A 19,777-nucleotide genomic window follows, 5' to 3' on the forward strand; every position below is an offset into this window, starting at 1 on the left:
AAGATATACATAGACTTATTTAACACTTGTGACTTATAGAAATCTTGTAAGGAAGACAAAGTATTATTAACCCCAGTTTACAAATAAGGAAACTAGGGCTTAGATAACTGAACAGGGTCATAACAACCATTAAGTAATATAGCCATGTTTTCTACAGCGTGCTTTCTATTCTACTACTCAACCTCTGTTACTTAGTGCAACTCAAATAGTCTCATTACCCAACAGTGTAACACTTAAAGGAAGTGTAGGTAGACAAACTGAAAATTGGTTAGAAAATTTATTTTAAAAATTCAACCTTACCCTACTGTATAACACATAGCTCAATGTTATGTGGCAGTTTGGATGGGAAGGGAGTTTGGGAGACAATGGATACATGTGTATGTATGGCTGAGTCTCTTTGCTGCTCACCTGAAACTATCATAACATTGTTTGTTAATCGGCCATTCCCCAAAACAAAATTAAAAGTTTAAAAAATAAAAATAATTTTTGAAAAGTTAAAAAAAAGTGACTGTAGTTAAAGATGATATCCTTTTTCTGACAATTATCATATGTTTTTTTGTGTGTGTGTGCTCAGTCACGTCTGACTCTTTGCAATCCCATGGACTGTAACCGGCCAGACTCCTCCGTCCATGAGATTCTCCAGGCAAGAATAGTGGAGTGGGTTGCCATTTCCTACTCCAGGGGATCATCCCAATCCAGAGATCAAACTCATGTCTCTTTTGTCTCTTGCATTGGCAGGCAGATTCTTATCACTGCATCACCTGGGAAGCATCATATTCTTATACATGCTAATAAAGGTGATTTCTTATAAAAAATTGAACCTTAAATTCTTTCTTTTAATAACCAGGATATAATAACTGAATAAGGTAGAGCAAAAGGGAAGTCTGAGGACCTCTCAGCTGAGTACCAAGAACTAAAGGGGAAATACCATTGAGATTTAAAAAAAGGGGGGGTCAAAGAAGGAAAATTTACATAAAGCTTATCATCTGTATTCAAAAGGTATAACAGACCCTTTGGAAAACTATACACCAATTGTAACAGCACTTAAAACCAGTCTGGATTTTCTCTTTCCAAAAATTTTCAGAGACTGCAATCTTTTCTTTGAAATATGGAAAAATATGATTCTTTGTAAATGGAGATGATTTTTGGAAATATCTCAAAATTATTCCAAACAAATCATTTTTAGAATAAATCTAGTGAATCATGTGATTAATAAAGTTGAGTAATGCTATCTGAGCCTATATGGTTCTGAGACTTGTATTCTTGTGTGGTTAGAAAATTGGCTTGAAAAGAAATAGGGCCAAAACCAGGCTTCTCTATAAGACTTTCTGATTGGATTGTGGTCCCACTCTTTCACAGTGACCCAATTGCTGGGTGGATTTTCTGGGAGAGAGTGGGTGTTTCATGATTCCCTTCATTGGAGTGAATAATTGAAAATGGAGAGTAATATGTTAGTGCTTCTTTGAAGGATGTAATTAGGTAATATCATGCAAGAAGGAAAGTGTCATAAAGCTAATAAAATGCAAATGAGGAGGAACTGCAGCACTGCTCATCTGCATCATCTCATTTGCAGAGTTTAAGATGAAACAATAGAGATGAACCAAGAAGTTACATATATTCATCAGAATTGTTGGGGAGCCCTGACCTCTGGCTATCAATCAAAGTGGAGAATTCACTGCTGAAAGTTTGTCTTCACTGTACTTGGATGTGAAATCTTCAATAGAGAGGAAGAGGGAAAAAAAGGAGTATGCTGAATGAATTGGAGGTTATTTTGTTATTGCATCAATAGTTTTCAGACTTTTCCAGCTCATGAGCTCTCTGGCAACATTTGATCTATCCATACCTGGATTCTCTTGCCCACAAAGATGTCTACAAAATACTTCTATTGCCCCTTCTGAAGTCACATTAATTCTTGGAGCTGAATACATCTCAAAGCCATTAATAGCTGTATTAGTCATAATTTATCCAAATGCTTTCGAAATGCATTTCTATTTCCTTGGGCTAATGAATTTATTTTATGTGTTTCAAAAGTTGCCATCTTCCTGTCCCAGGATTTTGAGGTTAGTGTGTAAGCAAATCTCTGCTCACCTATTCAATATTACTTCTGATCATGTAGATTTAATTACTTCTACGTAATTAGATTTCTCATTTATAGACTGAAAGTCTAGATCTAACTTTGAACCAAAGATGCCCATTTTACTCTCATTATCTCCGAAATTTTAGATTATTCTTCTCTGGACCTTTTCAAGTTTTATGGCAAATTTCTTTTTGAGGGATGGCAGCAGGAACTACATAAATCCTTTCAAGCACAGATATACTAGAATAAAGTTTTATTTCCAATGTACTTTTTAATGTTTTTCTTTTTTTCTAAGCCTTTTTGGCTGCTGCAGAATTTTGGGTTTGTATTCCAGGGTCAGTGGAATACAGGGTATTCCAGGTCAGGGTAGTGATTCTGATTCTTTTTCTTGAGTAAAATCTGATAAAGGAGAGTCTTTCATTTTGAGTATTCTAGATTAGTTATTTCCAAATTCATTACTTTTTCCTCACATGCATTATTATAGCATCTCATAAGGATTTGCCCACTGACACAGACTCATAAGATTATTCTATGGTCTCTCTCTCTCTCCCCGCTCTGGGATGTCTGAAGAGATTTGTACATCTTCTTTATTGTCATTTATCAATCTATTTAACAATCTCTGCCCTACTACACAATTGAACAATTGAATCAATTGAACAATCCTACTCTTCTACATCTAGTTATGTGCCTATCTTTACTCTTTATTACCTAATGATGAAAAAACAATTCCCATCACTAGCCTACAGTGATTCCACTTTGAATCATCTTTGGATATTTAAATGAGTTTCCAAAGACACCAGTTTCAGGAAAGCAAGGATGGTGGATATGGATAATCTCTAAATAATCTCTAAATCTAATATACCAAATCTATGGCTTGAGAAACTCTAAAAGGGTAACAGAAGATTTCCAATGGAATGTGACAACTGCCTACACTGTATCTAGGTGGAAAACCCAAAAGAAGAAATAAAGATAAATCCAGAGGATTTTATTTCATTTATTCTTCTGTTTACTTGAAGAATTTAGGAACTATGTTGCCATGGTTAAATAGGTTATTTTTGTTTTCATTTTGAATCATCTAATTTTGCCCAACTTGCCTGGTATCGAGGGGAGATTGCTCAGTTATCCATGTTGAAGTCCTTTTCATAAGTGAGAGTCACATCTGTAGTTTTCTGACCTCATGGTCCAGAAACTGGCCATCATCTTTCATTTTCATTCTTGGAGTCCTCTGGAACTTTCAGATACACAGTCAGATGTCTTTCAGTCCTGGAGAGCTATCTTGATCTGTTTTGGCAGTTTGTGGATAGGACTAAGTTGAATATACTTAGAGCATCTTGAATATGGGTTTCTCCATATAGCTTAACCCACTCTTTTCAGCATTACCCTTTACTCTTCAAAAAACAGAGCTTTTTAGACTTCAGTTGCTGTAGAAGGCTAAAAGGACTGTTTGTCTACTTTTATTAATATTAATGTCATTTATTCATCATCTACCTTATTGGGAACACAAATAATCACATTCCTTCCTGAGGAGGAAGTGCATTGATAGAATTATCAGTGGAGAAAGGGGCTCACACAGAACTGAGAGAAGTGGTCAATGGAGGTGACAGTGACTTGGGAGGGAGGCAATCTAGACTGTGTAGGAAAGGGTCACATTCCATTTAGGGCCCTCCTGTTACTCTGAGTTCTCAAGCCATAGGTTTTGATTATATCAAGTTTTAAAAGTTATTAACAACTGCTCATATCTGACAACCTTCTCTACTAAAACCAGATATAATACTGTTTCCCACTTTATATTTTTGTCAACTTCTGTGATATAGAAGAAACTAGCAAATTCAATGGACTTTCTTGAATACCAGCCTTGTTTAGCCCTTTAATTACTGTACTGTTTTCTGAAGCTGAAGTTGGGAACAACTGCATGTAAATTTGATGAATCAACTGCCATCTTCAAGTGATCATCACACTTATCTCTGCTTTTGATCTCTCTAATTGTTTTTTATTTTTTGGTTTTATTTCCCATATAAATATGTCTGAATTTGTATATGCGTGTGTATATGCACACAAAAGATCTTCTTTATCATTCAGTTCAGTTCAGTCGCTCAGTCGTGTCCGACTCTTTGTGACCCATGAATTGCCGCACGCCAGGCCTCCCTGTCCAACACCAACTCCTGGAATTCACTCAAACTCATGTCCGTCGAGTTGCTGATGCCATCCAGCCATCTCATCCTCTGTCGTCCCCTTCTCCTGCCCCCAATCCCTCCCAGCATCAGAGTTTTTTCCAATGAGTCAACTCTTCCCATGAGGTGGCCAAAGTACTGGAGTTTCAGCTTTAGCATCATTCCTTCCAAAGAAATCCCAGGACTGATCTCCTTTAGAATTGACTGGTTGGATCTCCTGGCAGTTCAAGGGACTCTCAAGAGTCTTCTCCAACACCACAGTTCAAAAGCATCAATTCTTTGGCGCTCAGCCTTCTTCACAGACCAACTCTCACATCCACACATGACCACTGGAAAAACCATAGCCTTGACTAGACAGACCTTTGTTGGCAAAGCAATGTCTCTGCTTTTGAATATGCTATCTAGGTTGGTCATAACTTTCCTTCCAAGGACTAAACATCTTTTAATTTCATGGCTGCAATCACCATCTGCAGTGATTTTGGAGCCCCAAAAAATAAAGTCTGACACTGTTTCCACTGTTGCCCCATCTATTTCCCATGAAGTGATGGGACCAGATGCCATGATCTTCGTTTTCTGAATGTTGAGCTTTAAGATAACTTTTTCACTCTCCTCTTTCACTTTCACCAAGAGGCTTTTTAGTTCCTCTTCACTTTCTGCCATAAGGGTGGTGTCATCTGCATATCTGAGGTTTCTCCCAGCAATCTTGATTCCAGCTTGTGCTTCTTCCAGCCCAGCATTTCTCATGATGTACTCTGCATAGAAGTTAAATAAGCAGGGTGACAATATACAGCCTTGACGTACTCCTTTTCCTATTTGGAACCAGTCTGTTGTTCCATGTTCAGTTCTAACTGTTGTTTCCTGACCTGCATACAGGTTTCTCAAGAGGCAGGTCCGGTGGTCTGGTATTCCCATCTCTTGAAGAATTTCCCACAGTTTATTGTGATCCACACAGTCAAAGGCTTTGGCATAGTCAATAAAGCAGAAATAGATGTTTTCCTGGAACTCTCTTGCTTTTTCCATGATCCAGTGGATGTTGGCAATTTGATCTCTGGTTCCTCTGCCCTTTCTAAAACCAGGTTGAACATCTGGAAGTTCATGGTTCACGTATTGCTGAAGCCTGGCTTGGAGAATTTTGAGCATTACTTTACTAGTGTGTGAGATGAGTGCAATTGTGTGGTAGTTTGAACATTCTTTGGCATTGCCTTTCTTTGGAATTGTAATGAAAACTGACCTTTTCCAGTCCTGTGGCCACTGCTGAGTTTTCTAAATTTGCTGGCATATTGAGTGCAGCATTTTCACAGCATCATCTTTCAGGATTTGAAATAGCTCTACTGGAATTCTATCACCTCCCCTAGCTTTGTTCATAGTGATGCTTACTAAGGCCCGCTTGACTTCACATTCCAGAATGTCTGGCTCTAGGTGAGTGATCACACCATCATGATTATTTTGGTTGTGAAGATCTTTTTTGTACAGTTCTTCTGTGTATTCTTGTCACCTCTTCTTAATATCTTCTGCTTCTGTTAGGTCCATACCATTTCTGTCCTTTATCGAGCCCATCTTTACATGAAATATTACCTTGGTATCTCTAATTTTCTTGAAGAGATCTCTAGTCTTTCCCATTCTGTTGTTTTCCTCTATTTCTCTGCGCTTTGCTGGAGCAGCCATGAAGAGATACCGCACGTCCAAGGTAAGAGAAACCCAAGTAAGATGGTAAGTGTTGCAAGAGGGCATCAGAGGGCAACACACTGAAACCATAATCAATCTAATCACACGGACCACAGCCTGGTCTAACTCAATGAAACCAAGCCATGCCCTGTGGGGTCACCCAAGATGGGCAGGTCATGGTGGAGAGGTCTGACAGAATGTGGTCCACTGGAGAAGGGAATGGTAAACCACTTCAGTATTCTTGCCTTGAGAACCCCATGAACAGTATGAAAAGGCAAAATGATAGGATACTGAAAGAGGAACTCCCCAGGTCAGTAGGTGCCCAATATGCTACTGGAGATCAGTGGAGAAATAACTCCAGAAAGAATGAAGGGATGGAGCCAAAGCAAAAACAATACCCAGTTGTGGATGTGACTGGTGATAGAAGCAATGTCCGAGGCTATAAAGAGCAATATTGCATAGGAACCTGGAATGTTAGGTCCATGAATCAAGGCAAATTGGAGGTGGTCAAACAGGAGATGGCAAGAGTGAACGTCGACATTCTAGGAAGTAGGGAACTAAAATGGACTAGAATGCGTGAATTTAACTCAGATGACCATTTTATCTACTACTGTGGGCAGGAATCCCTTAGAAGAAATGGAGTAGCCATCATGGTCAACAAAAGAGTCTGAAATGCAGTACTTGGATGCAATCTCAAAAATGACAGAATGATATCTGTTCATTTCCAAGGTAAACCATTCAATATCACAGTAATCCAAGTCTATGCCTGAACCAGTAATGCTGAAGAAGCTGAAGTTGAACGGTCCTATGTGGTCATGTATGGATGTGTGAGTTGGACTGTGAAGAAGGCTGAGCGCCGAAGAATTGATGCTTTTGAACTGTGGTGTTGGAGAAGACTCTTGAGAGTCCCTTGGACTGCAAGGAGATCCAACCAGTCCATTGTGAAGGAGATCAGCCCTGGGATTTCTTTGGAAGGAATGATGCTAAAGCTGAAACTCCAGTACTTTGGCCACCTCATGCGAAGAGTTGACTCATTGGAAAAGACTCTGATGCTGGGAGGGATTGGGGGCAGGAGGAGAAGGGGACGACAGAGGATGAGATGGCTGGATGGCATCACTGACTCAATAGACATGCATCTGAGTGAACTCCGGGAGTTGGTGATGGACAGGGAGGCCTGGCCTGCTGCGATTCATGGGGTCACAAGGAGTTGGACACAACTGAACGACTGGACTGAACTGAACTGATGAAGACTTACAAGACCTTTTAGAACTAACACCCAAAAAAGATGTCCTTTTCATTATAGGGGACTGGAATGCAAAAGTAGGAAGTCAAGAAACACCTGGAGTAACAGGTAAATTTGGCCTTGGAATACGGAATGAAGCAGGGCAAAGACTAATAGAGTTTTGCCAAGAGAACGCGCTGGTCATAGCAAACACTCTCTTCCAACAACAACATGGACATCACCAGATGGTCAACACCAAAATCAGATTGATTATATTCTTTGCAGCCAAAGATGGAGAAACTCTATACAGTCAGCAAAAACAAGACCAGGAGCTGACTGTGGCTCAGACCATGAACTCCTTATTGCCAAATTCAGACATAAATTGAAGAAAGTAGGGAAAACCACTACACCATTCAGGTATGACCTAAATCTTTATCATTAGAATTCTGTAATTAATTTTAAAAAGTAATTGACATGGGACTTATAAGTACCATAGATTAATTGGAAATTAATTGTTAATAATGTAAATAATAACACTAATATTTATGGTGTCCCCACCATGTACCAGACTTTATTCTAAGTACTTTAATATCATTGTATCATTTAATCCTAATAACAATATTATGAGGACTATACTATTATTACCCCCAATATATGGATGCAGAAACTAAGGATCAAAAAATTTAAAGAACTTTCTAAAATCACACAACTAGTGAGAGATTGGAGCTGTGATTCCAACCCAACTATACCAGTCTTCTAGACAAAAGTCTTTGTTCAACTGTGTCAAGTTGAAAAAAATAACAAACTGGTTAGGTTCAGAAAAGAGTATGATTGGATGAGAAAATTTGAATTGAGTTATGAAAAATGTCAAAAGTTGGTACTTAGGTAGAAAGCAATCATTTCTTGTCTAACTATTCCTAGACTTTTCTAAGGCATCGATAGATTTAAAGCTGTCTTGAGATGCTTCTTCTAAGAAATCTTCCATATTTAAGTTTCTGATCAACATAGTATGTTTACAACAGTGTGTAATCAGTAAAAGTATAGAGTATGAGTTGTTCTAATCATACTATCATGTAAACAAGCGGTGTCAACTGTTTTGACCCAGAGTTACAGAAAATACTATCTTTTAGAGCCCTGATAACATGTATACAAGTCACTTGAGTGATTTTCCCAAATGAAATAGAATCTATCATATGACATTTAATTATATGTACTTCTTTTATATCTCAATGCTGGTTTTTTTTGGTGGGGTAGACAGTGCTGGCTCTTATTGCTACACATTGGCTTTCTCTAGTTGCAGCGAGTGAGAGCTACTCTAGTTGCCACGTGTGGGCTTCTCATTGCAGTGGCTTCTCTTATTACAGAGCATGGACTCAAGGGCATGCAGACTTTAGTAGCTGTGGTGCACGGGCTTAGTTGCCCCACAGCATGTGAAATCTTCCTGAACCAGGGATCAAACCCATGACCCTGCATTGGCAGGCAGATGCTTAAGCACTGAACCACAAAGGAAGTCCTCCATCCTGTTTTTGATGTGGGGGTTTTACTTCCATGATACTTCCTTCCTAGAGGAAAGTATCTATGCCATCAATCTGTGATGGCAGTAATATTCATTTTAAAGATTTTTGTCAGAATAGTTAAACAGGAAGAAATTTTTGATGAAAATAGATATTTAAAAAGAGACATTAAAAATGGTTGTGTGTTAAGTTGCTTCAGTCATGTCCGACTCTTTGCAACCCTATGGACCATAGCCTACCTGGCTCCTCTGTCCATGGGGTTCTCCCGGCAAGAAACTGGAGTGGGTAGCCATTCTATTCTCCAGAGGATCTTCCTGACCCAGGGATCAAACCTGAGTCTCCTATGTGTCTCCTGTATTGGCAGGTGGGTTCTTTACCACTCGCCTTACCTGGAAAACCCTAAAAATACTTAGCTGCTCCATATTGATTGGGTGGTAAATTATCTAGAAGCAATTTCTCAATATTCACTTGTCTTGAGTTTATTACAACTTAGTTAATCCAAGTTTTATGTAAACAATTTAATGAGGAGAATATACAGTCATACAAAGCAACTTGTTGATGCAATTCTTTTTAAGCTCATTATTGTAAGCCATAGAAACAGGGTTGTTTGTTTTGTATTTTTGTCTAAGCTATAAGGTAAGTTGCTCATTTTTGTAGCTGAGTATATAGGTTACCCATACTGATTTTGCCCTATATTGATGCTTAACTGTAGAATTATTGCAAAAGAGACTTGGCCATATCTCTTAGAGAAAGTGTGTGTGTGCGTGTGCATGTGCACACACTCATCCCCAGAACTGGACCCAGGAAACAAGCCCATGACACTTAGAGGATGGGGATGTTATCTGTGAAGATCTTGTGTTTATGTATAAAGCACTCAAACTTAGGAGTCGAACAGCACCATGTACTGTTTGAATATCAGCTTCTCTCTCCTATAACTGTATCATTCATACAAAAATCAGAGGGAGCGTTTTCCCTAATCACTCCATGGTTGAAGATTGAAAGTTGCCCTTAAACGTAGAGGCTTCAAGAAACTAGAAATCAATAGAAAAATCATCCCACTCTTAAAACATTGTTTTTTTTCCTTAGCTTTTCTAATGAAGAGGTACCTCAAGTTGTTTACCCCTCACTGATATTGAGTCAGAATATAGAATGTGGTATATCCTATTGATGCCTCACTCACAGTTAGGGTACTTTCATCATTTTTCTTGGGATAAAAAAGATAGAAATAACACGGAGTCTCAGTGTTCTGGACTGAATGTTCATATGTTGAAGCCCTAACCCCAATTTTATGGTATTTGGAGGTGGGGCCTTTGAGAGATAATTGGGTTTAAATGAGGTCATGGGGTGGGATCCCCATGTTTGGATCAGTATCCTTGTAAGAAGAGGAAGAGAGACCAGAGCTCTCTTTCTTCTATATGAGGATACAAAGAGAAAACAGTAATCTGCAAGCCAGGAAGAGACCTCTCAGCAGGAACTAAATCTGCCAAAGCCTTGATCTTGGACTTTCCAGTTTTCAGAACTAAGAGACAGCCATCTGTTGTTTAAGTTACTCAGTTTATAAAATTTTGTGACAATAGTTCAAGCTAAGACACTTAATTTCATATTATTTCTCTAAAGATTAACTTCTCAACAACCTCATACATCATAGCACAATTGAGAAACAGAAAGAATTTTTAATAAAAAGAAAAGACTATTAAAATTTCCTACTACTGCAACCATTCCTCCCTGCCAGAAAAAAAAAGATGCTAAAAGCTCACAAGGCATATAGAGCTCTGCTGGTTGCAAGCGGGTCAGCAGACACATGCTACAGCTGACAGCATGAGAACAAAGAGCCAAAAACACTAGAGATAGAGACAACTATTTTGTTTTCGTAAAAACTGAAATATAATTGACATGTAACATTGTATGAGTTTAAAGTACGCAGCGTGTTGTGTGTTGGTTTGATATGTTTATACATTTCAGTATGATTCCCAGGTGGTGCAGTTGGTAAAGAATCCGCCTGCCAAGAGATGCAAGAGATGTGGGTTCAATCCCTGGGTTGGGAAGATCCCTGGAGAAGGAAATGGCAACCCACTCCAGTATTCTTGCCTGGAGAATCCCACGGACAGAGGAGGCTGGCAGGCTTCAGTCCAAGGGGTTGCAAAGAGTCAGATACAACTCGTGACTGACTGAGTCAGTCAGTAACTGAGCACAAGCATGCACTATCAAGAGACAGAACTAACACCTCTATCAAGTTCTATAATTATCATTTCTTTTTTGCGGTGGGAACAATTAAGATCTAGTCTCTTAGCAACTCTGAAGTTTATAATACAGCATTGTTGACTACGATTACTAAGCTGTGCATTAGCTCTCCAGGACTTATTTATCTACCAGTTCCTAGTTTATACACTTAAATAACATATCCCCAATCCCTCACTGCCCCCACTCCATTCTACTCTAGGTTTTTACCATTTCAGCTTTTTAAAAATCCACATGTAAGTGATACCATACATTATTTGTCTGACTTATCTCACTTAGCATAATGATCTCATGGTCCATTCATGTTATTGAAAATGGCAGGATTTCCTTCTTTCTCATGGCTGAATAATATTCCATGGTGTGTGTGTGTGTGTGTGTGTGTGTGTGTATACATATATATGTATATATACATATATAAAATGAGGAAGATGCTATATGTATATATATACACACACACATACATATAGCATCTTCCTCATCTTTTCATCTGTTGATGGACTTCCCTTGTAGCTCAGTCGGTAAAGAATCTGCCTGCAATGCAGGGGACCCAGGTTTGACCCCTGGGTCAGGAAGACCCCTTGGAGAAGGAAAGGGCAACCCACTCCAATATTCTTGCCTGGAGAATCCCATGGACAGAGGAGCCTGGCAGGCTACAGTCCATGGGGTTGCAAGAGTTGGACATGACTTAGTGACTAAACCACCAAACCAACCACCAAACATAAGAGTGCAGATATGTCTTTGAACTTCTGTTTCACATCCTTGGGCTATATACCTAGAAGGGAAATGGCTGGATCATATGGTAGTTCTATTTTTAACTTTTTGAGAAACCTCCATACTGTTTTCCATAGTGGTTGAACCAAATCACATTCCCACCAACAGTTATACAATTCCTTTATCCCTACATCCTCACCAACATTTGTTATCTCTTATCTTCTTGATGATAGCCATTCTAACAGGTGTGATATAATGTCTCATTTTTAAATTTTTTTAATTGGATGAAATTTGCTTTACAACATTGTACTGGTTTCTGCCATACAACATGTGAATCAGTCATAATTATATATATAGTATATATAATTATAATATATTATTATAACTAGGATTTATAATAATAGTTGTCTCTATCTCTAGTGTTTTTGGATCTTCTTTTTTCTCATATCCCCTCCCTCCCATTCCCCCATACCACTCCTCTAGGTCTTCAGAGATCACCAGGCTGGGCTCCCTGTGTTATACAGCAGCATATGTGAACCGTGAACTTCCTGATGTTCAAGCTGGTTTTAGAAAAGGCAGAGGAACCAGAGATCAAATTACCAACATCCACTGGATCATGGAAAAAGCAAGAGAGTTCCAGAAAAACATCTATTTCTGCTTTATTGACTATGCCAAAGCCTTTGACTGTGTGGATCACTATAAACTGTGGACAATTCTGAAAGAGATGGGAATACCAGACCACCTGACCTGCCTCTTGAGAAACCTGTATGCAGGTCAGGAAGCAACAGTTAGAACTGGACATGGAAAAATAGACTGGTTCCAAATAGGAAAAGGAGTACATCAAGGCTGTATATTGTCACTCTGTCTATTTAACTTATATGCAGAGTACATCATGAGAAACGCTGGACTGGAAGAAACACAGGCTGGAATCAAGATTGCCGGGAGAAATATCAATAACCTCAGATATGCAGATGACATCACCCTTATGGCGGAAAGTGAAGAGGAACTAAAAAGCCTCTTGAAAGTGAAAGTGGAGAGTGAAAAAGTTGGCTTAAAGCTCAACATTCAGAAAACGAAGATCATGGCATCCAGTCCCATCACTTCATGGGAAATAGATGGGGAAACAGTGGAAACAGTGTCAGACTATTTTTCTGGGCTCCAAAATCACTGCAGATGATGACTGCAGCCATGAAATTAAAAGACGCTTACTCCTTTGAAGGAAAATTATGACCAACCTAGATAGCATATTCAAAAGCAGAGACATTACTTTGCCAACAAAGGTTCGTCTAGTCAAGGCTACGGTTTTTCCTGTGGTCATGTATGGATGTGAGAGTTGGACTGTGAAGAAGGCTGAGCGCCGAAGAATTGATGCTTTTGGACTGTGGTGTTGGAGAAGACTCTTGAGAGTCCCTTGGACTGCAAGGAGATCCAACCAGTCCATTGTGAAGGAGATCAGCCCTGGGATTTCTTTGGAAGGAATGATGCTAAAGCTGAAACTCCAGTACTTTGGCCACCTCATGCAAAGAGTTGACTCATTGGAAAAGACTCTGATGCTGGGAGGGATTGGGGGCAGGAGGAGAAGGGTATGACAGAGGATGAGATGGCTGGATGGCATCACTGACTCGATGGACGTGAGTCTGAGTGAACTCCGGGAGTTGGTGATGGACAGGGAGGCCTGGCGTGCTGCAATTCATGGGGTCTACTGATCTGATCTGATCCAACTAGTTATCTATTGTACACATAATAGTGTATATGTGTCAATGCTAGTTTCTCAGTTTGTCCCACCCTCTCCTTCCACTGATGTGTCCACAATCTGTTCTCTACATCAGCATCTCCATTTCTTCCCTGTAAATAGGTTCATCAGTACCATTTTTCCAGATTGCATATATATGTATTAATATATGATATTTGTTTTTCTCTTCCTGACTTACTTCACTTTGTATAACAGCCCCTAAGTTCATTCACCTCACAACAACTGACTCAAATTCATTCCTTTTTATGGCTGTATCTCGTTGTTTTGATTTGCATTTCCATGACTAGTGATGTTGCACATCTTTTCATGAATCTGTTGGTCATTTGGATGTCTTCTTTGAAAAATGTCTACTTAGTTCCTCTGACCATTTTTTTTAATTGAACTGTTTGCTTTTTTGTTATTGAGTTACACAAGCTCTTTATATATCTTGTATATTAAGCCTTTATTCAATATATGGTTTATAATTATTTTCTCCTATTCCATAGTTTCCTTTTCACTTTGCCAATTGTTTCTTTTGCTGTGCAAAAGCTTTTTAGGTTGATGTCGTCCAACTTGTAGATTTTTGTTTTTGTTGCTTGTGATATTTCCCAGTCTAATATAAAATATTTTTTCCTATATTTTCTTCTAGGAGTTTTATGACATTAGGCCTATGTTCAAGTCTTTAATCCATTTTAAGTTAGTTTTTATGAGTTGTGTAAGACAGGGATCCAGTTTAATTTTTCTGCATGTTTTATCCAGTTGTATCAGCACTATTTGTTAAAGGAATTGTCCTTTCCCCACCGAGTGCTCCTGACATCCCTGTCAAATATTAGTTGTCCATGTAGATGGGGACTTATTTATGGGTTCTCTGTTCTGTTTTATTGGCCTATATATCAATTTTTATGCCAATATCATGCTGTTTTAACTACTATAACTTTGAGGTATGGTTTGAAATCAGGAACATTATTGCCTCTGTTTTGTTTTGTTTTTTTTTTTCTCACGAGTGCTTTGGCTGTTTGGGGCCTTTTGTGGTTTTGTATAATGTTTAGGATTGCTTTTTTATATTTCTGTGAAAAATACCATTGGAATTTTAACAGATGTTGCATTGAATCTATAAATAACTATGTAGTATGACAATCCCAAAGAAAGGCAATGCCAAAGAAGGCTCAAACTACTGCACAATTGCACTCATCTCACACGCTAGTAAAGTAATGCTCAAAATTCTCCAAGCCAGGCTTCAGCAATATGTGAACCATGAACTTCCTGATGTTCAAGCTGGTTTTAGAAAAGGCAGAGGAACCAGAGATCAAATTGCCAACATCCACTGGATCATGGAAAAAAGCAAGAGAGTTCCAGAAAAACATCTATTTCTGCTTTATTGACTATGCCAAAGCCTTTGACTGTGTGGATCACTATAAACTGTGGACAATTCTTCAAGAGATGGGAATACCAGACCACCTGACCTGCCTCTTGAGAAACCTGTATGCAGGTCAGGAAGCAACAGTTAGTACTGGACATGGAAAAATAGACTGGTTCCAAATAGGAAAAGGAGTACGTCAAGGCTGTATATTGTCACCCTGCTTATTTAACTTATATGCAGAGTACATCATGAGAAATGCTGGGCTGGAAGAAGCACAAGCTGGAATCAAGATTGCTGGGAGAAATATCAATAACCTCAGATATGCAGATGACATCACCCTTATGGCGGAAAGTGAAGAGGAACTAAAAAGCCTCTTGATGAAAGTGAAAGAGGAGAGTGAAAAAGTTGGCTTAAAGCTCAACATTCAGAAAACGAAGATCATGGCATCTGGTCCCATCACTTCATGGGAAATAGATGGGGAAACAGTGGAAACAGTGTCAGACTATTTTTCTGGGCTCCAAAATCACTGCAGATGGTGACTGCAGCCATGAAATTAAAAGACGCTTACTCCTTTGAAGGAAAGTTATGACCAACCTAGATAGCATGTTCAAAAGCAGAGACATTACTTTGCCAACAAAGGTCTGTCTAGTCAAGGCTATGGTTTTTCCTGTGGTCATGTATGGATGTGAGAGTTGGACTGTGAAGAAGGCTGAGCGCCGAAGAATTGATGCTTTTGAACTATGGTGTTGGAGAAGACTCTTGAGAGTCCCTTGGGCTGCAAGGAGATCCAACCAGTCCATTGTGAAGGAGATCAGCCCTGGGATTTCTTTGGAAGGAATGATGCTAAAGCTGAAACTCCAGTACTTTGGCCACCTCATGCAAAGAGTTGACTCATTGGAAAAGACTCTGATGCTGGGAGGAATTGGGAGCAGGAGGAGAAGGGAACGACAGAGGATGAGATGGCTGGATGGCATCGCTGACTCAATGGACGTGAGTCTGAGTGAACTCTGGGAGTTGGTGATGGACAGGGAGGCCTGGCGTGCTGCGATTCATGGGGTCTCAAAAAGTCGGACACAACTGAGCAACTGAACTGAACTGAACTGAACTGACAAAAGCCATGAATATCAATTACCAATCCAGACCCCACAAGTTGCTTTTATAGTATCCACTAGACTTTGCATTTATCAAAGTCAGTACTCTCTGAAGATTTATATAGAGATTACTTTAAAATATTTTTATTATGTTAAAACATAATATAAAATTTATCATTTTAATTGTACAATGTAGTGGCATTAAGTTCATTTACAATATTGTACAACTATCCCCACTATCCAATTACAAAATATTTTTGTCATCCCAAATAGAAATTCTACCCATTAGATGATAACTCCATATTCCTCTCTTCCCCCAGACCCTGGTAACCTTTATCCTATTTTCTGTCCTATTCTAGGTCATGTAAATGAAACCATACACTATTTTCCTTCTGTGTCTAGCTTATTTCACTTAGCATATTTTGAAGGTTCACTTATGTATACTTAGCATGTATCAGAATTTCATTTATTGTTATGCCTGAATAATATTGTTTGTATACACTCCATTTTATTTATCTATGTGTCTGTAGATGAATACTTGAATTGTTTCCACATTTTGGTACTGTAAATAATGTTACAAAGAACCCTGATGTACATGTATCTGTTTGAGCCCATGCTTTCCATTCTTTTGAGTATATACTCAAGAGAAATTAGTGGATCATTTGGTAATGCTTTGTTTAACTATTTGAGGAACCACCAAGCTGTTTCCCATTGTGGCCATTTTATACCCACACCAGGAACGTACAAGGTTCAAATTTTTTTAACATCCTTGCCAAAACTTGCAATTTTCTGGGGCTTTGTTTGCTTTTTAATAAAAAGCTATCCGAATGGTTATGAAGTAGTGTCTCATAATGGTTTCGATTTGAATTTCGCTAATGACAATGTTGAGTGCCTTTTCATGTGCTTATTGTCATCTGTACATCTTCTTTGAAAAATGCCTGTTCAGATCTTTTGCTCTTTTTTGAATTAGGTTGTTTTCTTGGTTTGAGTTGTAGGAATTCTGTATATATTATGGATATTAATCCATTACCAGGGGTATGATTTGCAAATATTTTCTTTCATTTTGTGGGTAGTAATTTTACTTTGTTGATAGTGTCCTTAGTTGCACAAAACTTCCCAACTTGATGAATTTCAATTTTTGTGTTTTTTTCTTTTGTTGCTTGTGCTCATCATATCTGAGAACTCACTGGCAAGCTGAATGTCATGAAGATATTCCCCTATGTTTTCTCCTAAGAGTTTTGTAGTTTTAGCTCTTATATTAGGTCTTTGATCCATTTTGAGTTAATTTTTGTGTATAGTATAAGATAAGGGGTCATCATTATTCTTTTGCATGCAGATGGTAGCCAATTCTCCCAGAACCATTTATTGAAAAGACATCTTTTCCCCATTGAATGATCTTGGCACCCTTATTAAAAATATTTGACTATACATGTGAGAATTTATTTCTGGGCTCTCAATTCTATTCCATTGGTCTACTGATCTGTCCTTATTCTAAGACAATACTATCTTGATAACTGTAGCTTTGTAGTAATTTCTGAAATAAGGAAGTATGAGTGCTCTAACTTTATGCTTATTTTCAAAATTGCTTTGGCTATTTGGTGGCATCATGTTCCATTTGTAAAAAAAGAAAACACATACAATATCTATGAAGTAAAATAAGATGAGGTATGCCTATATGGACGATCATGTCATCTGCAAACCAAGACCGTTTTAACTCTTTCTTCCCAATATATAGACATTTTATTGCCTTTTGGTCTCATTGCATTAGCTAGTCCTTCCAGTATAACAATAAAAAGATGTGATGAGAAGGGACATACTTGGCTTGTTCTTGATCTTAGTTGAAAAGCTTCAAGTTTCTCACCATTAAGTATGATGTTAGCTGTATTTTTCTTGTAAGTATTAAGTTGAAGACATTCCCTTCTATTGCTAGTTTACTGAGAGTTTTTAAAATTTATTTTAGCTGCAGGATAATTGCTTTACAATTGTGTGTTGGTTTCTGCCATACATCAACATGAATCAGCCATAGGTATACATATGTTTCCTCCCAAGAGTTTTTTGTTAAATCATGAATGAGTGTTGAATTTTGCCAAATACCTTTTCTGTATCCATTGATATGATCATGTAGTTTTTCTCTTAGAGTCTGTTGATGTGATGGATTAAATAAATTGATTTTCAAACGTTGATTAAGTCTTGTATACCTTGAACAAATCCCATTTGGTCATGCTATACAATTATTTCTTTTTATACTTTGCTGGATTTGATTTGTTAATATTTTATTGAGGATTCTTGCATCTATTAATATGTTCAATATGTTCATGCGAGATAACTGGTCTGTGGCTTTCCTTTCTTACAATGTTTTTGGTTTTGGTATTAGGGTAATGTTGGCCTCGTAGAATGAGCTAGGAAGAAAACCCTTTGCTCCTATCCTCTCGAAGAGGTTGTTAAGAATTTGTATAATTTTTTTCTTAAATGTTTGGTAGAAATGACCAGTGAACCCATCTCGGCCTGTTGCTTTCTGTTTTTGAAAATTATTAATTATATTTCTTTAATAGACATAGATCTATTCAGATTGTTTATCTCTTTTGTGTGAGTTTTGACAGCTTCTGTCTTTTCAAGGAATTGATCTGTTTCATCTAGGTTATCAAGTATGTGAGCATAGAATTGTTCAGAGTATGCCTTTATTGTCCTTTTAATGTTCTTCCTTGGAATCTGTAATGATCTGCCTTCTTTCATTTCTGTTATTAGTAATTTATGTCCCTCTTCTCTTTTTCTTAGTTAGTCCAGCTAGAGGGTTATTGATTTTACTGATCTTTTCAAAGAACCAGCTTTTGGTTTTTGTTGATTTTCTCTATTGATTTCCTGCTTTCAATTTCATTGCTTTCTGCTCTGATTCCTATTATTTCTTTCCTTTTGCCTACTTTTGATTCAATTTTCTCTTCTTTTTCAAGTTTCCTAAGGTAAAAACTTAGATTACTGATTTTAGATTTTATTTCTTCTAACATTCACATTCAGTGCTATAAAATTCCCTCAAAGCACTCTTTTCAGTGCATTCCACAAATTCTAATAAGTAGCTTTTCATTTTCATACAATTCAAAATATTTTAAAATTTCTCTTGAGATTTATTCTTGGGGCCATGTGTTATCTAAAAGTATTTTGTTTAATCTCCATATATTTTGTGATTTTCCAGTTATGGGTTAATTCCACTGTGGTCTTACAGTGGACACAGTATGATTTCTAGTTCTGAAATTTTAAGGTGTTTTATGGCCCAGAATGTAATCTATCTCAATGAATGTTTTCACCAAGAATGTGTATTCTGTCTCTGTTGGATAATTTTCTCTCTCTCTTCCGGACCCCAACCACCTTTCCCAAACAACTTAACATCTTGCATAGTCTTCCAGAAATATTTTAGGCACTTTTAAGTACCTTTCGCTCTGTATTTGACATTATCAATGTTGGAGAGCTTCTTTATCTTCTCCATCAATGCTCTTGAAGTCAAGATTTGCAAGTGATTCAACATTGTATCCCCTCAGTAATTATCCCAGAGCTTTAGGCCTAATAGAATATTTGTCAAGGGAATGAGTCATCTCTTTCTGCTTCTATTCAAACTATTAAGCTCTTAACAAGTTTATACAGAACTTAGCATCTATATAAGAGGCTCATCCCAGCAGAGATGACACCTTGGTACAAGAACCCATCACCAGTGATTGAGTGGACATATTACTTCCCATTAAATAATGGCTAAAAGATGACATATTTTTAAAATTTATTCTGCACTCCTCTTTTCAAACAGCCTCCAAAGACATTTAGGCACAATTTCGTTGAAGAAAATCTATCCAGTGAAAGCTGTGTAGCTCTCTGGCCACCTGATATTTTTTGTATGAGGCACATCTTAACCTTAATGTGTTTAATGTCACTGACAATCCCCAGGTAAAAAGACTATAGAGTAGTCTGTCTCATTATGTTAGTTTTACCATAAAACTGTTATTGAGCAGGAGA

General features: G+C 37.9%; 1 pseudogene; it reads right to left on the minus strand.

The window, feature by feature from the left end:
* Positions 1 to 9,071, minus strand: part of LOC113890291 — a 32,751-nt pseudogene extending 23,680 nt beyond the window's left edge.
* Positions 9,072 to 19,777: the final 10,706 nt, after the last annotated feature.

The sequence above is a fragment of the Bos indicus x Bos taurus genome, chromosome 3, assembly GCF_003369695.1.
Source record: "Bos indicus x Bos taurus breed Angus x Brahman F1 hybrid chromosome 3, Bos_hybrid_MaternalHap_v2.0, whole genome shotgun sequence".
Lineage (NCBI taxonomy): Eukaryota > Metazoa > Chordata > Mammalia > Artiodactyla > Bovidae > Bos > Bos indicus x Bos taurus.